Raw genomic sequence first — 16747 nt, forward strand, 5'->3', positions numbered from 1 at the left:
GGCACTGAATTACGAGTTCCATAGCTCCAGATGTCAAGGGTCCTGATCAGGAAGAATGGGACCCTGAGAGATTGGATGGTGCCATCTACACATGAACGTCTGAATTCCCAGAGGCCCTTGAACATCCTGAGCCTAGAGAAGCAGCCACTCCTTCCTGTTAAAGGCTGGCACCTTCCATCTGCCTGAAGACAATGCACAGGTCTCAATCCTTCCAGGAAGCATACACCCCTCTCAGGACCTAACCCCACCTCTGCTCCTAGCCATCAGGCCAATAAGTAAGGTCAGGTCCCAACATAACCCGGTCGGGGAAGTGCTGGGCCCGCTAAGAGAGGAACTGGACTGTGCCCTGAAGGTGCTGCAGGACCCGGGTACCATGTGCTAGCAAGAGCCAGGAGAGTTTATATGAGGATGGGTTCTGAGGACACTGGATCAAGGTGGGTGGGACACAAAGTAGGGTAGAGTTTGTGGATTTGAAGGCACACAGCAGTATTTAGTACCTTGGCAAGGACCCAGGGACCCTGGGACTCTGGGATCATGGGAGATACCACTAACACACTTAGGATGGTTTGGGGCAGTTGTGGAAGACAGAATCAAAAGCTTCAGTGAAGAGGGCATGACACGTAAGGCTGGAAAACTCACCAGCCCACCATGTGCCCTGGGAGGACCTGGAAAGCATGCTGTTCATCAAAGCAATGAGAAATGAGCTGGCTGAGCTGGCGAGAGGGGTGTCAGCATCACTGAGGCTTTCTACTGGTCAGGGCAAATGGCAGGAGTTGCTGTTAGGTGACTGGGCTTCCGGAGCAATGGGGAGGAAAAGATCCTTCAGTAGTAGAGGCCAAATGGGGCACTTAGCCATCAGAGGTACATGGAAGCAAAATCACAGTGGCAGCCAGGGGACCCGACCCGGGGGGAACGACAGAGGTAACGAAGAGAACATGGAGTTATGTCAATGAGCCAAAGAGGACCCCTGCATATTGCCACCAAGTTGTTCACTTCTTCATAACATGCTGAGACCAATAGCTCAAAAGCCCACGAGAGTCAAGCTCAAATTTTTAAATTTAAAGCATCCAATTGCTTTAAATACAGCCCCAATAGATTTTTAGCTACTTAGAGCCTGCTTGGCATACCCTGCAAAACATAGGTACCCCACATCTGCTAGCCATAGAGAAGACGAATCCTGGGGCTATACAACACTGGGGGCCACAGCTGCCCTTTGGAGCTCTCCTGACCCAGAGACTCCCTGCCGTGCTACTGAGTGACATCCCCCAGACACCTAAGCCCCCTCTGGTTCCCTTCTCCCCTGTGAGTTCTCTTGCCTTCCTCCCCTCAGGATGGTGTCCCCCGGCTCTGGAAGGTCTCCTGCTGTGAGGGGCACACACCCACCCCACCCCACCCCCGCCTATCCAAGCACTGCCCAAAGCAAGCTCGTTGTGAGCTACTGTCCCCTTTGCGGTCATAACTTTTTCTTGCTCAGCCCCCCAATCCCTCAACAGGCAACCAGAGGGCCAAGACAGAGGAGCAGCCAACAGGGGTATCACTCAGTCTGTAGAATAAATAGGAAGCAAGGAAGGGTGGTCAGGAGGTTGAGGGCAGCCATCCGGATAAAGGTCATGATCCCATGTCCCGTTTCCAGACCTGAGCAGTTTTCAGACCTGGAACCCACTGAATGAAGTAGAGGAAGGGAACTCGGAAGAATGGGCCCTACAACACCGTGGCAAGTCTGTAATCATTGCCAATGTCCTTCTCCAAAGGGATCTAGGGCCATTTATTTCAGTATTTGTTCCCTGGGGAAAGGTGACAATTCAGACATTAGGGAGGACTGTTGGACACATATTCCAAGTTGACATTGATACCTGGGCACCCAAAGTGTCATCATGCCCCCACCCTGTTAGAGAGAGGGCATAAGGGAGCCTGGTAATGTATGGAGCTCTGTCCTGGGTCGTTGGACCCATTGGAGTGGGAATGAAGAATGAAGATCTCTGTTACATGCTAACACACACCAGACAGCATCTACCAGGAAAGAGGTACTTAACAACCAAGCAAACATAATGACTCAGTCAGTTGTCATCAGCCAACCTCTGACACTACAATGCTGAGACAAGGATCACACGAACAGCACAGCCATGGTGGCAGAAATGCAGGGGCCCAACTACATGAGGGTCCACTCACAAAGACTGACCACTGCCACTGCCCAATGTCCAGCCTGCCAGCAATAGACCAATGCTGAGCCTCTGGATAGACACCTACCACTTGGTGTAAAGTGACCTGTGATTCATCTTGACTAAGATGGACACGTAATTGGGATGTGGGTTTGCCTTTCCTGCTTGTAGTGCTGAAGCCAACACAACTCTGTTTACACAGTATTGCTCCACCAACATGGGATCCTGCGAAACAGTCCATCAGACCAGGGGACCCACTTTCTAACGAGGGAGGGGGCGCAGTGGGCGCATGAGCAGGGGACCAATTGGCCCAATCATATATTTCACCACCCAGAAACTGCCACCCTGATAGAATAATTGATGTGTCAGCTTCCAGATGATATCTTATGAAGATGGGGTACCACTTTCCAGGATTTAGCATACTCCCTTAACGGATGCTATTATGTGGTACTGTGTTCCCAATAGACAGAACCCAGAAGGCTGAGAAACATGGTAGGGAAGTAGAAGTAGCCCCGTTTTCTTCATTCTTGGTGACCCACTTAGGGAACTTAGGCTTCTTTTCCTTGACACTGTAAGTGCCTAGAGGTCCTGGTCTCCAGAAGGGGAATACTTTCACCACAGAACTTTAAACTTTAAGCTGTGGCTATCGCTTGGCCATTTGGGGCTCCTTGTGCTAAGAGACCAGCAGCCGAATAAAGGGGTCACCATCCTGCCTGTGGTAGTTGACCCTGATCACTGGGAGAAGGGGGGTTGCTGTTACACAAGGGGAGCAGGGAGGGATGTGTTTGGCTCACAAGTGATCCAATGGGGGAATCTCTTGGTACCCCATTCCGATGGCAAACGGAAACATCCAACAGCCACAGCCTGAGAGAGGTATGGTCACTGGAGACTCAAACTTCTCATGGATGAGGGTTTAAGTCACCCTGACCAGCTGGAAGTGCTGTTTGAGAGCAAGGGGAATCTAGAATTGGGTAGTAGAGGAAGATGATGAGTATCAGCTGTGGCTGTGGGTCCAGCTGCAGCTCGTTGGACTGTATCCCCTCTGAACTTCCCAGATGGGGGTGAACTTACTCTCTGAAGGAGGCGACTGAGTAGCACCAGGGGTAGACAGCAGTGGCCCCCGTGGTGAGCCACCCGGACCCTGCTTCAGGTCCTAGCACACCCTAGCAATTGGGCATGTTGGCTGGTGAAGAGCCACAGCTACATCCCTGGGAGGGAATTGACCTTCATGCAAGAAAGCTGCCTCTCCCAAGGTCATACCACCTTCCCATGGTTAGCATATACCCCTTAACCAGAGGATGCTGGAGTAAAAAGGCACAGGTTCCTTGCCTTGATCTGGGATATCTCTGAAGGGCCATCTCAGCTTCAAAGTTCCCTGTGGCTCATCAAGGTTAACTTCTCCCTCTGCCCAATCTTACTTCTCTCACTCCACCTCATTCACTGTTGACAAGAGCATTCTTCAATCACTTTCCTACATCCCAGTCTCCATCTCAAAGCTGGTTTCCCAGCACATTATTTTCTCTCTCATTCTTCCACCCTTCTCTTTTTCCTCTTTCTTTCTCCTCTTTCTTCCCCATTTCTGCTATGCGTAGAGTGACCATATATCCCTGTTTGCTGGGAAGAGTCTTATTTTACTCCTGGTAATCTGGTGACTCATCTGGTCAGTGTCCCCTTTAATTCTCAAAAGGGTCCTGATTTAGACTGTACGTTATATGATCAGAATTCACTGAATTCATCTCTTCTTCATCATACACATATTCTTTACACTTATATTTTACTAGGTGCTGGGAATACAGACATGAGTAAGAGATTCCAGTCCTCTGAGCCCAGCCTCCAAATTCCTATTGAAATTGCCAAAAGAATATTGTAATAAAAAGACACATTATAGCTGGAAACCAGAGAAAGGTGTCATTCTCATATTATAAACTTCAAGGAATTTCTCCAAGACATATTACAGGTGAGACCGGATTGAGGGAAGGGTCTGCCGCGACAGGTGTTTCCTATGCATTCCTTTCACTCATTTTCTTCAGATGAAAAATTACCCGGGGTCGGTAGAAGTCACCCCACCAGTGTGCCCTAAATCAGAGCAGCAGGGACTGGAGGTGACATGGGGGACCTCCCAATTCTATCTGTGCCCCAGAGCCATGCACTGGGCATAGTAAGATTCTCAGGGGAGGGGACCTCTTCAGCACTCATAACAGTCATCTGTTTGGGGCTGTATCCTAAACATGGTGTGGGCACCTCAGGAGGGCAGAGGGGCCCCTAAATTAAAGGTCGCTGCCCCAGTTAACATGGTTCATCATAACAAACATGAAAACAAAACTCTCAGACATAAGAATGAGGTTCTTTAGTACAGCAGCCTCCAGCTATAGCTGCCTTCCTATTCTCCATAGACCACTGGAGCTTAAATTGAGAAAAGTAAAATGTACAATTGTTCTAAGAGTTTCTCTTCTTTCTTCACTGAGTCCTGGAGGAGCTGAACAAAGTCCACACAAGACACCATCTCGACTCCTGTTATCTGAAAGCATAACAAAAATAGCTGAAATGTATCATTATGACATCTTACAGGTGGGAAAACTGAAGCTCAGAAATGTGAAGCAGCTTGCCTAGATCCTTAACTTGACACCCCTTTGTCAGAAGAGCAATCACTGGCTATGTAAAGCCTTTAGACATTTAAAGAGAATTTGTAGTTAAAGAGAGAGGGAAAGAAGAGAGAGAGAGAAATCTGATGAACCAGTGTAGAATCACTGGAGAAATGACACTTTTAAATGACTGTCATCCACAATGAGAGTAGAGAATGTACTGGAAGCTAACACTTAATGTCAACATTGTGTGAAATGATTCTAAACAACACTTGGGGATTATTATCAAACAGAACTGTAATAGAGGCAGTGATATCACTGTAAAAATGATAATATTCACATATAATTTCCAGAAAAATTACTCAAAGAAATACTTTGGTCAACTGGGAAATGTATCTAAATGAAGAGCTGAAGACTGTATCAACTGTTCTCCTTGCGCAGGGGCCATGCTAATTTTCTCTGTATCATTGCAATTTTAGTATATGTGCGGCCAAAGCGAACACTGTACCAACTGTCATTAAAGCAACTTTTCTGAAAAAAATTATTACAACTCCATGTCAAAGTTGTATACCAAATTTGCCACGAGGGGATAGTGTCCTGAGCTAGTCACTTCAAAGGCTTTTCTCTTGGCAGGAAAACTGATAGAAAATGGACGGTGGTATAATAATAATAATAACGGTGGTGCCAGTTAATATTATCAGATTCCTCTCAAGACGCACAACTTCTCAGAAGGTGCTCATGATCTCAGTAAAGGCTATCCAAAAGTTGCTCAAGAATGCTAATTATTTCCCAGAAGGAATTGTAATTACATCACATTCATAAAAGAAGTTCTGTCCCAAACCTGATTTGGGATAATTTTCTTTCTTACCATGTTACAATGTAACCATCACATTTTTGTGGCTCACTTCAGGGAGAAAACAAAATCTAGACCACATTGCAAGTTAAACTCAAGAGAGATTATAGAATGGAGGCACGGACTGAGAAAATACAAGAAATGTTTAACAAAGATCTAGAAGAACTAAAGAACAAACAAACAGAGATGAACAACACAATAACTGAAATGAAAAATACACTAGAAGGAATCAATAACAGAATAACTGAGGCAGAAGAACGAATAAGTGAGCTGGAAGACAAAATGGTGGAAATAACTGCTGAGGAGCAGAATAAAGAAAAAAGAATGAAAAGAATTGAAGACAATCTCAGAGACCTCTGGAACAACACTAAATGCACCAACATTTGAATTATACGGGTCCCAGAAGAAGAAGAAAAAAGAAAGGGTCTGAGAAAATATTTGAAGAGATTATAGTCGAAAACTTCTCTAACATGGGAAAGGAAATAGTCACCCAAATCCAGGAAGCACAGAGAGTCCCATACAGGATAAACCCTAGGAAAAACACACCAAGACACATATTAATCAAACTAACAAAAATTAAATTCAAAGAAAAAATATTAAAAGCAGCAAGGGAAAAACAAAAAATAGCATACAAAGGAATCATCATAAGGTTATCAGCTGATTTTTCATCAGAAACTCTGCAGACAAGAAGGGAGTGGCAGGATATACTTAAAGTGATGAAAGAGAAAAACCTGCAACCAAGATTACTCTACCCAGCAAGGATCTCATTCAGATTTGATGGAGAAATCAAAAGCTTTTCAGACAAGCAAAAGCTAAGAGAATTCAGCACCACCAAACCAGCTTTACAACAAATGCTAAAGAAACTTCTCTAGGCGGGAAACACAAGAGAAGAAAAAGACCCACAAAAACAAACCCAAAACAATTAAGAAAATGGTAGTAGGAACATACATATTGATAATAACTTTGAATGTAAATGGATTAAATGCCCCAACTAAAAGACGCAGACTGGCTGAATGGATACAAAAACAAGACCCATATATATGCTGTCTACAAGAGACCCACTTCAGACCTAGGGACACATACAGACTGAAAGTGAAGGGATGGAAAAAGATATTCCATGAAAATTGGGATTCAAAAGAAGCTGGAGTAGTAATATTCATATCAGATAAAACAGACTTTAAAATAAAGACTATTACAAGAGATAAGGAGGGACACTACATAATGACCAAGGGATCAATCCAAGAAGAAGATATAACAATTATAAATGTTTATGCATGCAACATAGGAGCACCTCAATACATAAGGCAAATTGCTAATGACCATGAAAGGAGATATGAACAGTAACACAATAATAGTAGGGGATTTTAACACTCCACTTGCACCAATGGACAGATCATCCAAACAGAAAATTTATAAGGAAACACAAGCTTTAAATGACACAACAGACCAGATAGATTTAATTGATATTTATAGGACATTCCACCTAAAAGTGGCAGAATATATTTTCTTCTCAAGTGCACACGGAACAATCTCCAGGATAGATCACATCTTGGGTCACAAACCAAGCCTCGGAAAATTTAAGTCGTATCAAACATCTTTTCTGACCACATCGCTATGAGATTGGAAATCAATTACAGGAAAAAAACTGTAAAAAACACAAATACATCGAAGCAAACAGTGTGCTACTAAATAACCAAGAGATCACTGAAGAAATCAAAGAAGAAATAAAAAAATACATTGAAACAAATGACAACGAAAACACGACAACCCAAAACCTATGGGATGCAGCAAAAACAGTTCTAGAGGGAAGTTTATAGCAATTCAATCTCACCTCACAAAACAAGAAAAATCTCAAATAAACAATCTAAACCTACACTTAAAACAACTAGAGAAAGAAGAACAAAGAAAACCTGAAGTCCGTAAAGGAAAGAAATCATAAAGATCAGAGCAGATATAAATGAAATAGAAATGAAGAAAACAATAGCAAAGATCAATAAAACTAAAAGCTGGTTCTTTGAGAAGATGACCAAAATTGATAAACCCTTAGCCAGACTCATCAAGAAAAAAAGGCAGAGGATGCAAATCAATAAACTTAGAAATGAAAAAGGAGAAATCACAACTGACACCACAGAAATACAAATGATTAAAAGAGACTACTACAAACAACTATATGCCAATAAAATGGACAACCACAAAGAAATGAACAAATTCTCGGAAAGGTACAACTTTCCAAGATGAACCAGGAAGAATTAGAAAATATAAACAGACCTATCACAAGTAATGAAATTGAAACTATAATTAAAAATCTTCCAACAAACAGAAGTCCAGGATAAGAAGGCTTCAGAGGCGAATTCTATCAAACATTTAGAGAATAGCTAACATCGATCTTTCTCAAACTCTTCCAAAAAATTGCAGAGGGAGAAACACTCCCAAATTCATTCTATGAAGTGACCATCACCCTGATACCAAAACTAGAAACAGATATCACAAAAAAAGAAAATTATAGACCAATATCACTGATGAACAAAGATGCAAAAATCCTCAACAAAATAGTAGCAAACAGAATCCAACAACACATTAAAAGGATCATACACCATGATCAAGTAGGATTTATCCCAGGGATGCAAGGATTCTTCAATATATGCAAATCAATCAATGTGATACACCACATTAACCAATTAAGAAATAAAAATCATATGATCATCTCAATAGATGCAGAAAAAGCTTTTGACAAAATTCAACACCCATTTATGATAAAAACTCTCCAGAAAATGGGCATAGAGGGAACTTACCTCAACATAATAAAGGCCATATATGACAAACCTACAGCAAACATCATACTCAATAGTGAAAAACTGAAAGCATTTCCACTAAGATCAGGAACAAGACAAGGATGTCCACTCTCACCACTCTTATTCAACATAGTTTTGGAAATCCTAGCCACAGCAATCAGAGAAGAAAAAGAAATACAAATTGGAAAAGAAGAAGTAAAACTGTCACTGTTTGAAGATGACATGATACTATACATAGAAAATCCTAAAGATGCCAGAAAACTACTAGAACTAATCAATGAATTTGGTAAGTTTACAGGATACAAAATTAATGCACAGAAGTCTCTGGCATTCGTATACAGCAACAACAAACTATCAGAAAGAGAAATTAAGGAAACAACCCCATTTACCATTGCAACAAAAAGAATAAGGTACCTAGGAATAAACCTGCCTAAGGAGGCAAAAGAGTTGTACTCAGAAAACTATAAAACACTGATGAAAGAAATCAAAGATGACATAAACAGATGGAGAAATATATCATGTTCTTGGATTGGAAGAATCAATATTGTGAAAATGACTACCCCAAAGCAATCTACAGATTCAATGCAATCCCTATCAAAGTACCAATGGCATTCTTCACAGAATTAGAACAAAAATTTTTACAATTTGTATGGAAACACAAAAGACCCCGAATAGCCACAGCAATCTTGAGAAAGAAAAACGGAGTTGGAGGAATCATGCTCCCCAACTTTAAACTATACCACAAAGCTACAGTAATCAAGACAATATGGTACTGGCACAAAAACATAAATATAGATCAATGGTACAGGAGAGAATGCCTAGAGATAAACCCAGGCACATATGGTCACTAATTTACAACAAAGGATGAAAGAACATACAATGGAGAAAAGACAGCCTCTTCAATAAGTGGTGCTGGGAAAACTGGACAGCTACATGTAAAAGAATGAAATTAGAACACTACTTAACACCATACACAAAATAAACTCCAAATGGATTAAAGACCTAAATGTAAAACCAGACACTATAAAACTCTTAGAGGAAAACATAGGAAAAACACTCTTAGACATAAACCACAGCAAGATCTTTTTTGACCCACCTCCTAGAGTAATGGAAATAAAAACAAAAATAAACAAATGGACTTAAAAGCTTTTGCACAGCAAAGGAAACCATAAATAAGACACAAAGACAGCCTTCAGAATGGGAGAAAATATTTGCAAATGAAACAACAGAGAAAGGATTAATCTCCAAAATATACAAACAGCTCTTGGAGCTCAATATAAACAAAAAACAAACGATCCAGTTAAAAAATGGGCTGAAGACCTAAATAGACATTTAACCAAGGAAGACATACAGATGGCCAAGAGGCACATGAAAAGGTGCTCAACATCACTCATTATTAGAGAAATTCCAATCAAAACTACAATGAGGTATCACCTCACACCAGTTAGAATGGGCATCATCAGAAAATCTACAAACAACAAATGCTGGAGACGGTGTGGAGAAAAGGGAACCCTCTTGCACTGTTGGTGGGAATGTAAATTGATACAGCCCCTATGGAGAACAGTATGGAGGTTCCTTAAAAAACTAAAAATAGAACTACCATATGACCCAGCAATCCCACTACTGGGCATATACCCTGAGAAAAGCATAATTTAAAAAGAGACATATACCACATTGTTCATGGCAGCATTATTTACAATAGCCAAGATTGGAACCAACCTAAATGTCCATTGACAGATGAATGGATAAAGAAGGTGTGGCATATATATACAATGGAATATTACTCAGCCATAAAAAGAAACGAAATTGACTTATTTGTAGTGAGGTGGATGGACCTAGAGATTGTCAGACAGAATGAAGTAAGTCAGAAAGAGAAAAACAAATATCGTATACTAACACATGTATATGGAATCTAAAAAAGAAAAATGGTACTGATGAACCTAGTGGCAGGGCAGGAATAAAGATGTAGACATAGAGAATGGACTTGAGGACACGGGTGGGAGGGGGAAGCTGGGGTGAAGTGAGAGTAGCATCGACATATATACCCTACTGAATGTAAAACAGTTAGCTAGTGGGAAGCAGCAGCATAGCACAGGGAGATCAGTTCGGTGCTTTGCGATGACCTAGAGGGATGGGATAGGGAGGATGGGAGGGAGGCTCAAGAGGGAGGGGATATGGGGACATATGTATGCATATGGCTGATTCACTTTGGTGTACAACAGAAACTAACACAGTATTGTGAAGCACTCATACTCCAATAAAGATCTATTAAAAAAAAAGATAATGCATACAAAAAAACATTGTGCAATAATAAAAGATTTGTTAAAGGTACAGAGCAAAACAATATGTATATTATAAGCTCATTATTTTAAAGTAAACTATTATGTTTACATACAAAAAGGTATGGAGAACAAACTATTATGTATATAATACATGTTTTTTTTTTTTAAAAAAAAGAGAGATTAAAACACATGAATAGGAAAGCTAAAACTCTAATCAAAAGTGTAGTGGTATTTCTTTTTGATCTCAAGGTACAGAAAGACCTTAAATAAGACCCCAAAGCACAAAATGGATAGATTTGACTCTATAAAAGTGAAGCATTTCTATTCAAAAAAGGACAATAGTGACAATAAGGACAAATGACAGATTCAGAAATAATATTTGTAACATCTAAAACTGACGATGGATTAACATCTCAACAAACAAGGTACTCCTGTAAATCATCAACATTAACAGTAGCAGCAGCAAGAAGTATTAGCAACAACAATCACCAAGGCTGAGAATCCAGTGGGAAAATGAGCAACTGGAGGGGGCCCAGATGGTTGAAAAGTATCTGAGGAGATGCTCACCACCACCAGCAATCAAAGAAATGCATATTAAAACAACAGTGAGATGTAACTTTATGTCCATCAGATTGGCCAAAATTAGAAAATCAGATAATACCAAGTTTTTGGTGTGCCGTTGATGTAAGCTGGGATAGTCATGAGGAATAAAAACAAACCAGAATACAAAATTCAAATATGCAAGTGGAAATGAGAAAAAAAAATATTTCAGATATAGAAAATGAAAATTATCAGAAAACTAGGTACAGCTCTATGGTTATACATTTTAAAATACAAATGATTTTTTATTTTCTATGAAAATTAAAATTACTCAAATATATTAACTGAGAGATAGAAACTTGAATAAATTAATAACCATCAAATAAATTATATAACTTATCAAAAGCTCCATGCCTTATGGGCAAGTACTGTTAGTTTAGAAATATATAGATTCTATGCTATTTAAACTAATACTGAACATAAGAAAGAACAGAGATTATTTTTACGTAGCTGAGTTTTACAAAACCTGACGTGCGAGAACTTTAAACTGTTCCAAACATCATAAGCAGAAGGGGACTTAATATAGGACATTTTGGAGCTTGCAAAATCACTGGAAGATTTGGAGAGGCAGACTCTAAGCAGGGCCTTAAGAATGTCTCACAGAACCCCAAAGCAGTTAACCTCCAGGACAGGAAGGCATAGGAAGTGGGAATAAATGATGGGTGTCAAGCAATCAAATACATCACACACAGGCAAAGATAAAATTAACAAGGAAAAAAATTTCAGATCAACTGTTATCTTCCCTATTGGAATACAAATTCCACAAGGGTGTGGACTTGGCATTCCTTACCATGGTGTCTCCAGCAAGGCGAGTGTTTGATAAATTTGTAATGAATGAATAAATGATTGACCCTGTTGGGTTTATTATAGAAATACAAGGACAAGCCAACATTAGTAAATGTATTAATATAAGTAGTCACAATAATAGAAAGAAGAGAAAAGTTTTATGATAGTCCTACAAAGTGCTAAAAAGGTATTTGATATAGTTCAACATGTATTTGTGATTGAAACTCTTAGTAACCTAAAAGAAATACTTATTTTATAATATCTGACACAATACTTAATTTAATAATGACATATTACAAAAATACCTGTAATAGGCAGGTACAAGACAAGGTTTCTCTCCAATACTTCTACCATTCGCCATTGTATTTGAGGACCTAGCCAATGCAACAAGACAAGTAAAATAAATCAGGTATATTTACCAGAAGGAAAGAGACCATGAATAGGTGATATAATTGTCTATTTGGAAAGTCTACTGAATCAGTTAAAAAACTAAACAACTTATAAGGAGTAAGTAAGATGACTGATTGCATAATAAATAAACAACTTCCTTAGATTTCAACACTAATCAGTTAGGAATTACAAATATATAAATATTTGTATTCAAAGATTACCTAGGAATAATTTGAACAAATTTTTTGCTAGACCTATATGAAGAATACTATCAAGTTGCACTATAGGACATAAAGAAAAACAATAAACTGAGGAGCATGTGGTTTTCCTAGTTTCTAAATATCTCATACATTTCCAGTTTCAGTTTAAAAATCTCAATGTTTATTAAAAAATATAGTGACATTTCACATTTTAGGGGAACTGATAGATTATGTAATAAGTGCTATTGGTACAACTAACAATTTGGTGACAGAATTTTGATTTCCACCTCATAACATAACCAAAATAAATTCCAGATGGCATGTAGTTGATATATAAATAGCAAAGATGTTTTGAATAAAATAATGAGTGAATTAAATATTTAAATGTATCTATAACTAAACTTCTATTTAAATTAGTCTTCTAAGACTTTGGTGCTTACTGTTGAAAGTGGAACCAAGACCACAACAAACAAATCTACTTACTGAGGGAAAAAATTTTAATGCAAACAGAAATCATAAGGAAATATGTTAATATTTAAGTTATTTTAGAATGGGGAAGGATTACCTGAGAATGACACAAAAGGAGGATATTATAATGGAAAAGATGGGTGGATTTAACTACATATGATTTAAAGACACTTTTTTATGGTGGGCTCTATTGATTGCCTAATCCCACTGCCATTTTCAATCCCCAGCTCTGAGGCCTATCACATAGAGGATGGAAAAGTGGGTATTTGCTTTTTCAGCTACCTATCTGACTATGGATATCCATTAACTTAATTATAGCAAAGGAGACATAAGGGATGTTTCAGGAAAAGCTTTTACTTAGTTATACAAAGGGACAGAATCTTCTGGTACCTCTGTTCCTCTTGCTTCCTGCCTTGAATTTGTGCTATGGTGTCTGCAGCTACATCAACAATCTCACCACCAGGAGACACTGATGAACCTAGAGGCAGGGCAGGAATAGAGATGCAGATGTAGAGAATGGCCTTGTGGACACAGAGGGGGATGGGGAGGGTGGGACAAATTGAGAGAGTAGCGTTGACATATATACACTACCATGTGTAAAATAGATAGCTAGTGGGAAGCTGCTGTATAACACAGGGAGATCAGCTCAGTGCTTTGTGACCACCTAGAGGGGTGGGAAGGGGAGGGTGAGAGGGAGGCTCAAGAGGGAGGGGATATAGGTATACCTACAGCGGATTCACTTTGTTGTATGGCAGAAACTAACACAACATTGTAAAGCAATTATAATCCAATCAAGATGTAAAAAAACAAAAAACTCAGCATGCAAAGGACAAAGGGATGAAGAGCAAAAGAACCAGGTAGTTAATGGCATTAGTGAGTGGTACCCCTAACTTGGGGCCATCTACCCCCAGACTTCTTGTTATGTCAGATAATTAAGTGTCTTTATCATTTAAACCACTGTTATTTTGTTACTTAGAGATTAAAAAATTTTAAATACATCTATATCTGCCACCAAAAACTTACCATAAATAAAATGAAGGGCAAACAAAGATTGGGGAAATATTTGTAACATGTATGATAAATTAAAACGTAATATCCTAATAAAATAAGAACTTGCAACTCCCCCAAAATGTACAATGGCCAAAAAAAAAAACAAAACAAAAAGAAGAAGAAGAATGAAAAACAATTTCTCCTTACTGGAAATTCATAAAATACAAATAAATTTCAAATAAAAATATCAGGGCTTCCCTGGTGGCGCAGTGGTTACGAATCAGCCTGCCAATGCAGTGGACACCAGTTCAAGTGCTGGTCTGGGAAGATCCCACATGCTGCGGAGCAACTAAGCCCAGGCACCACAACTATTAAGGCTGAGCTCTAGAGCCTGCAAGCCAAAACTACTGAGCTCACACGTCACAACTACTGAAGCCTGTGTGCCTAGAGCCTGTGCTCTGCAACAAGAGAGGTCACCGCAATGAGAATCGTGCACACCTCAGTGAAGAGTAGGCCCCGCTCGCCGCAACTAGAGAAAGCCCGCGTGCAGCAACGAAGACCCAACACAGCCAAAAATAAATAAATTAAATTAATTAATTAAAAAAAATTTTAAATATCAAAAGACATTTCCAATCCAACAAATTGACAAAATTTTAAAACAAGAAAATAACTTCCAAGATTGAGGAAAATTGAGGGTGGGGGCAGGGAGAGAGTAAATATTGTCTTTCCAGAGGACAATTTATCAATCTGTAACAAGGCTTAAGAAAAATGCATAGCCCTTGATTTTGCAAGTTTACTTCTAAGACTTTATCTCAAGGAAGGAATTATAGTATGTGAAAAGCAACAACTACAAAGATGTTCATCACAGTGTTATTTATAATGGTGAAAAATTAGAAATAACTTAAATATTCAACAATAGCAATTGGTTAAACAATTTATAGTGTCTCTTTTCTGGATAATGAAATAGAATGCCAATATTAAACGTTACTGTAGGAAAATATTCAGTGGTATGGAAAAATATGCTATGTTAAGTGAACAGAAAAGTTACAAATCAGTATATAGAAATAAGCAAGAAAGGTTGAGAGAAAACCCACTCAAATATTAACAACCGTTTTTTGTTAGTGTCATTAGGGGTGGTTATGTCTTCTGTTGTTGTTTTGTTTGTTTCCATACATATTTTTCTGCATTGAACATGCAGTGCTTTTGCCTAAAAGTTGCAATTAAAAAGGGGCTTCTAGGAGGCTTTAGTCCTATGGAATATAAAATTTCGGAACCTCTCTTTCCCCGGGCCCCCAGCCTCCTTTTCTGCCACCTCCAGGCTCACTGCGTCTGGTTTCTTTCGCCCCTTGGTTTCCCTGCCCAGCTTCGCGGAACGCCGATTCTGGAAAGCGCTGCTCCGGGAGTTCAGCTCTGCGGACACGGAGACCGCACGCAGTGCCTGGAGAGCCGCGTGCCCCGCGGAGGGCGCAGCGCGGGGAGGAGCTCCCGGTTCCCCTGTGACCCACCAATCAACTGGTGTTTGCCGCATCAACGGGAGGACCTTTCCAGAACGCCTCGCGAGTTTCTTCAATTCTCTGGGGGTTTCCGCGATCCCAGCACGCCTGCCCACCTGCAGCGGCTCCAGAGCCAACCGCGCTCGCATTCTGGGTGCGATCAGTCCACTGCGGCGGGAAAAGGCAGCGCTGGGCCCCCATCGCAGACTCCTAGGAAGTCCCAGACCCTCCCCGGGAAAGCACCTCCATCGGGTGCCTTCCATGCCCTCTGTGGGCACCAAATAGGTTCCAAAGCACTTGCCTAGAGAAATTCCATGTTAAAAAAAATAATAATAATACTGAGCTCACACTGCGGGAACCAGCCCTTGCAGGCCAAGGAGCTAAGACAAGCAAGTCAGAATTCCTGCTCAAGGAGCTCACAGGCGGGGTGGCGTGGGGTGGGGTGGTGGGAGGAAACCATCCCCATAGGGGACTCACAGGACCTAGTGACGTACAATAAGCCACCATCATCAACACCAAGCTCATTTTACAGAAGCAGATGGTGAAGGGAAACCGGCGTTTATTGTACACCTACTACGTGCCAGATATTTTCATCGAAGCTGTCTTCTTGTCCATAAGGCAAGTGAAGCCCTGGGGGAATAAATATCCCCATTTTACCAATCAGGAAACTGTGGCTCAAAGGAATAACACCCCCATTTTACCCATTAGGAAACTGAGGTTCCGACAAGTCAGATCAAATGCCCAAGACCTCATCAGTAAATGAGTGGCTCTAACCTGGGTCTGAGGACACCAAAGCCTGAAGGGTTTCTACTTCACTCTGCCTCGCCCTGTAGGAACCACGGGTGCGCTCCAACTTGCCCGGCGTCAGAGCTGCAGAAAGTGCGGCAGTTGTGTTTTACGGCCTTCAGTCCAGCGCCTCCTATAGGGCGCGACCGGCATTGCCCAAAATACTGTTCGAAGCGCTTCCGGGCCCTCGAGACTGTTCCCGCGCGGGACACCTCAAGCACCGCGACCCCTGCCTGGTCTCCTCCGAGAAGCCAGAGTAAGTGGAATTTCTGTCGCCCCTTCGAGAGTGGGACGGAGCCACACAGCCCGGCGTGCTAGCTGTTTTCCCAGCCGGTTCTGAGGTTTCCTGACCCTGGACCCTCCCAC

General features: G+C 40.8%; 1 protein-coding gene across 3 annotated transcripts in view; it reads left to right on the forward strand.

Annotated features, from left to right (window-relative positions):
- The first annotated feature begins 16569 nt into the window (after positions 1–16569).
- EBF2 (EBF transcription factor 2) overlaps positions 16570–16747 on the forward strand; it is a 197569-nt gene continuing 197391 nt past the window's right edge. Inside the window, exon 1 of one of the 3 annotated variants that reach the window (XM_079927902.1) lies at positions 16570–16637. The gene's annotated coding sequence lies outside the window, so the exon portion shown is untranslated. The remainder of the gene's footprint in view (positions 16638–16747) is intronic. The other 2 variants (XM_079927900.1, XM_079927901.1) reach the window with 2 other exon arrangements.

Source organism: Stenella coeruleoalba (genome assembly GCF_951394435.1).
Source record: "Stenella coeruleoalba genome assembly, chromosome: 7".
Taxonomy (NCBI): domain Eukaryota; kingdom Metazoa; phylum Chordata; class Mammalia; order Artiodactyla; family Delphinidae; genus Stenella; species Stenella coeruleoalba.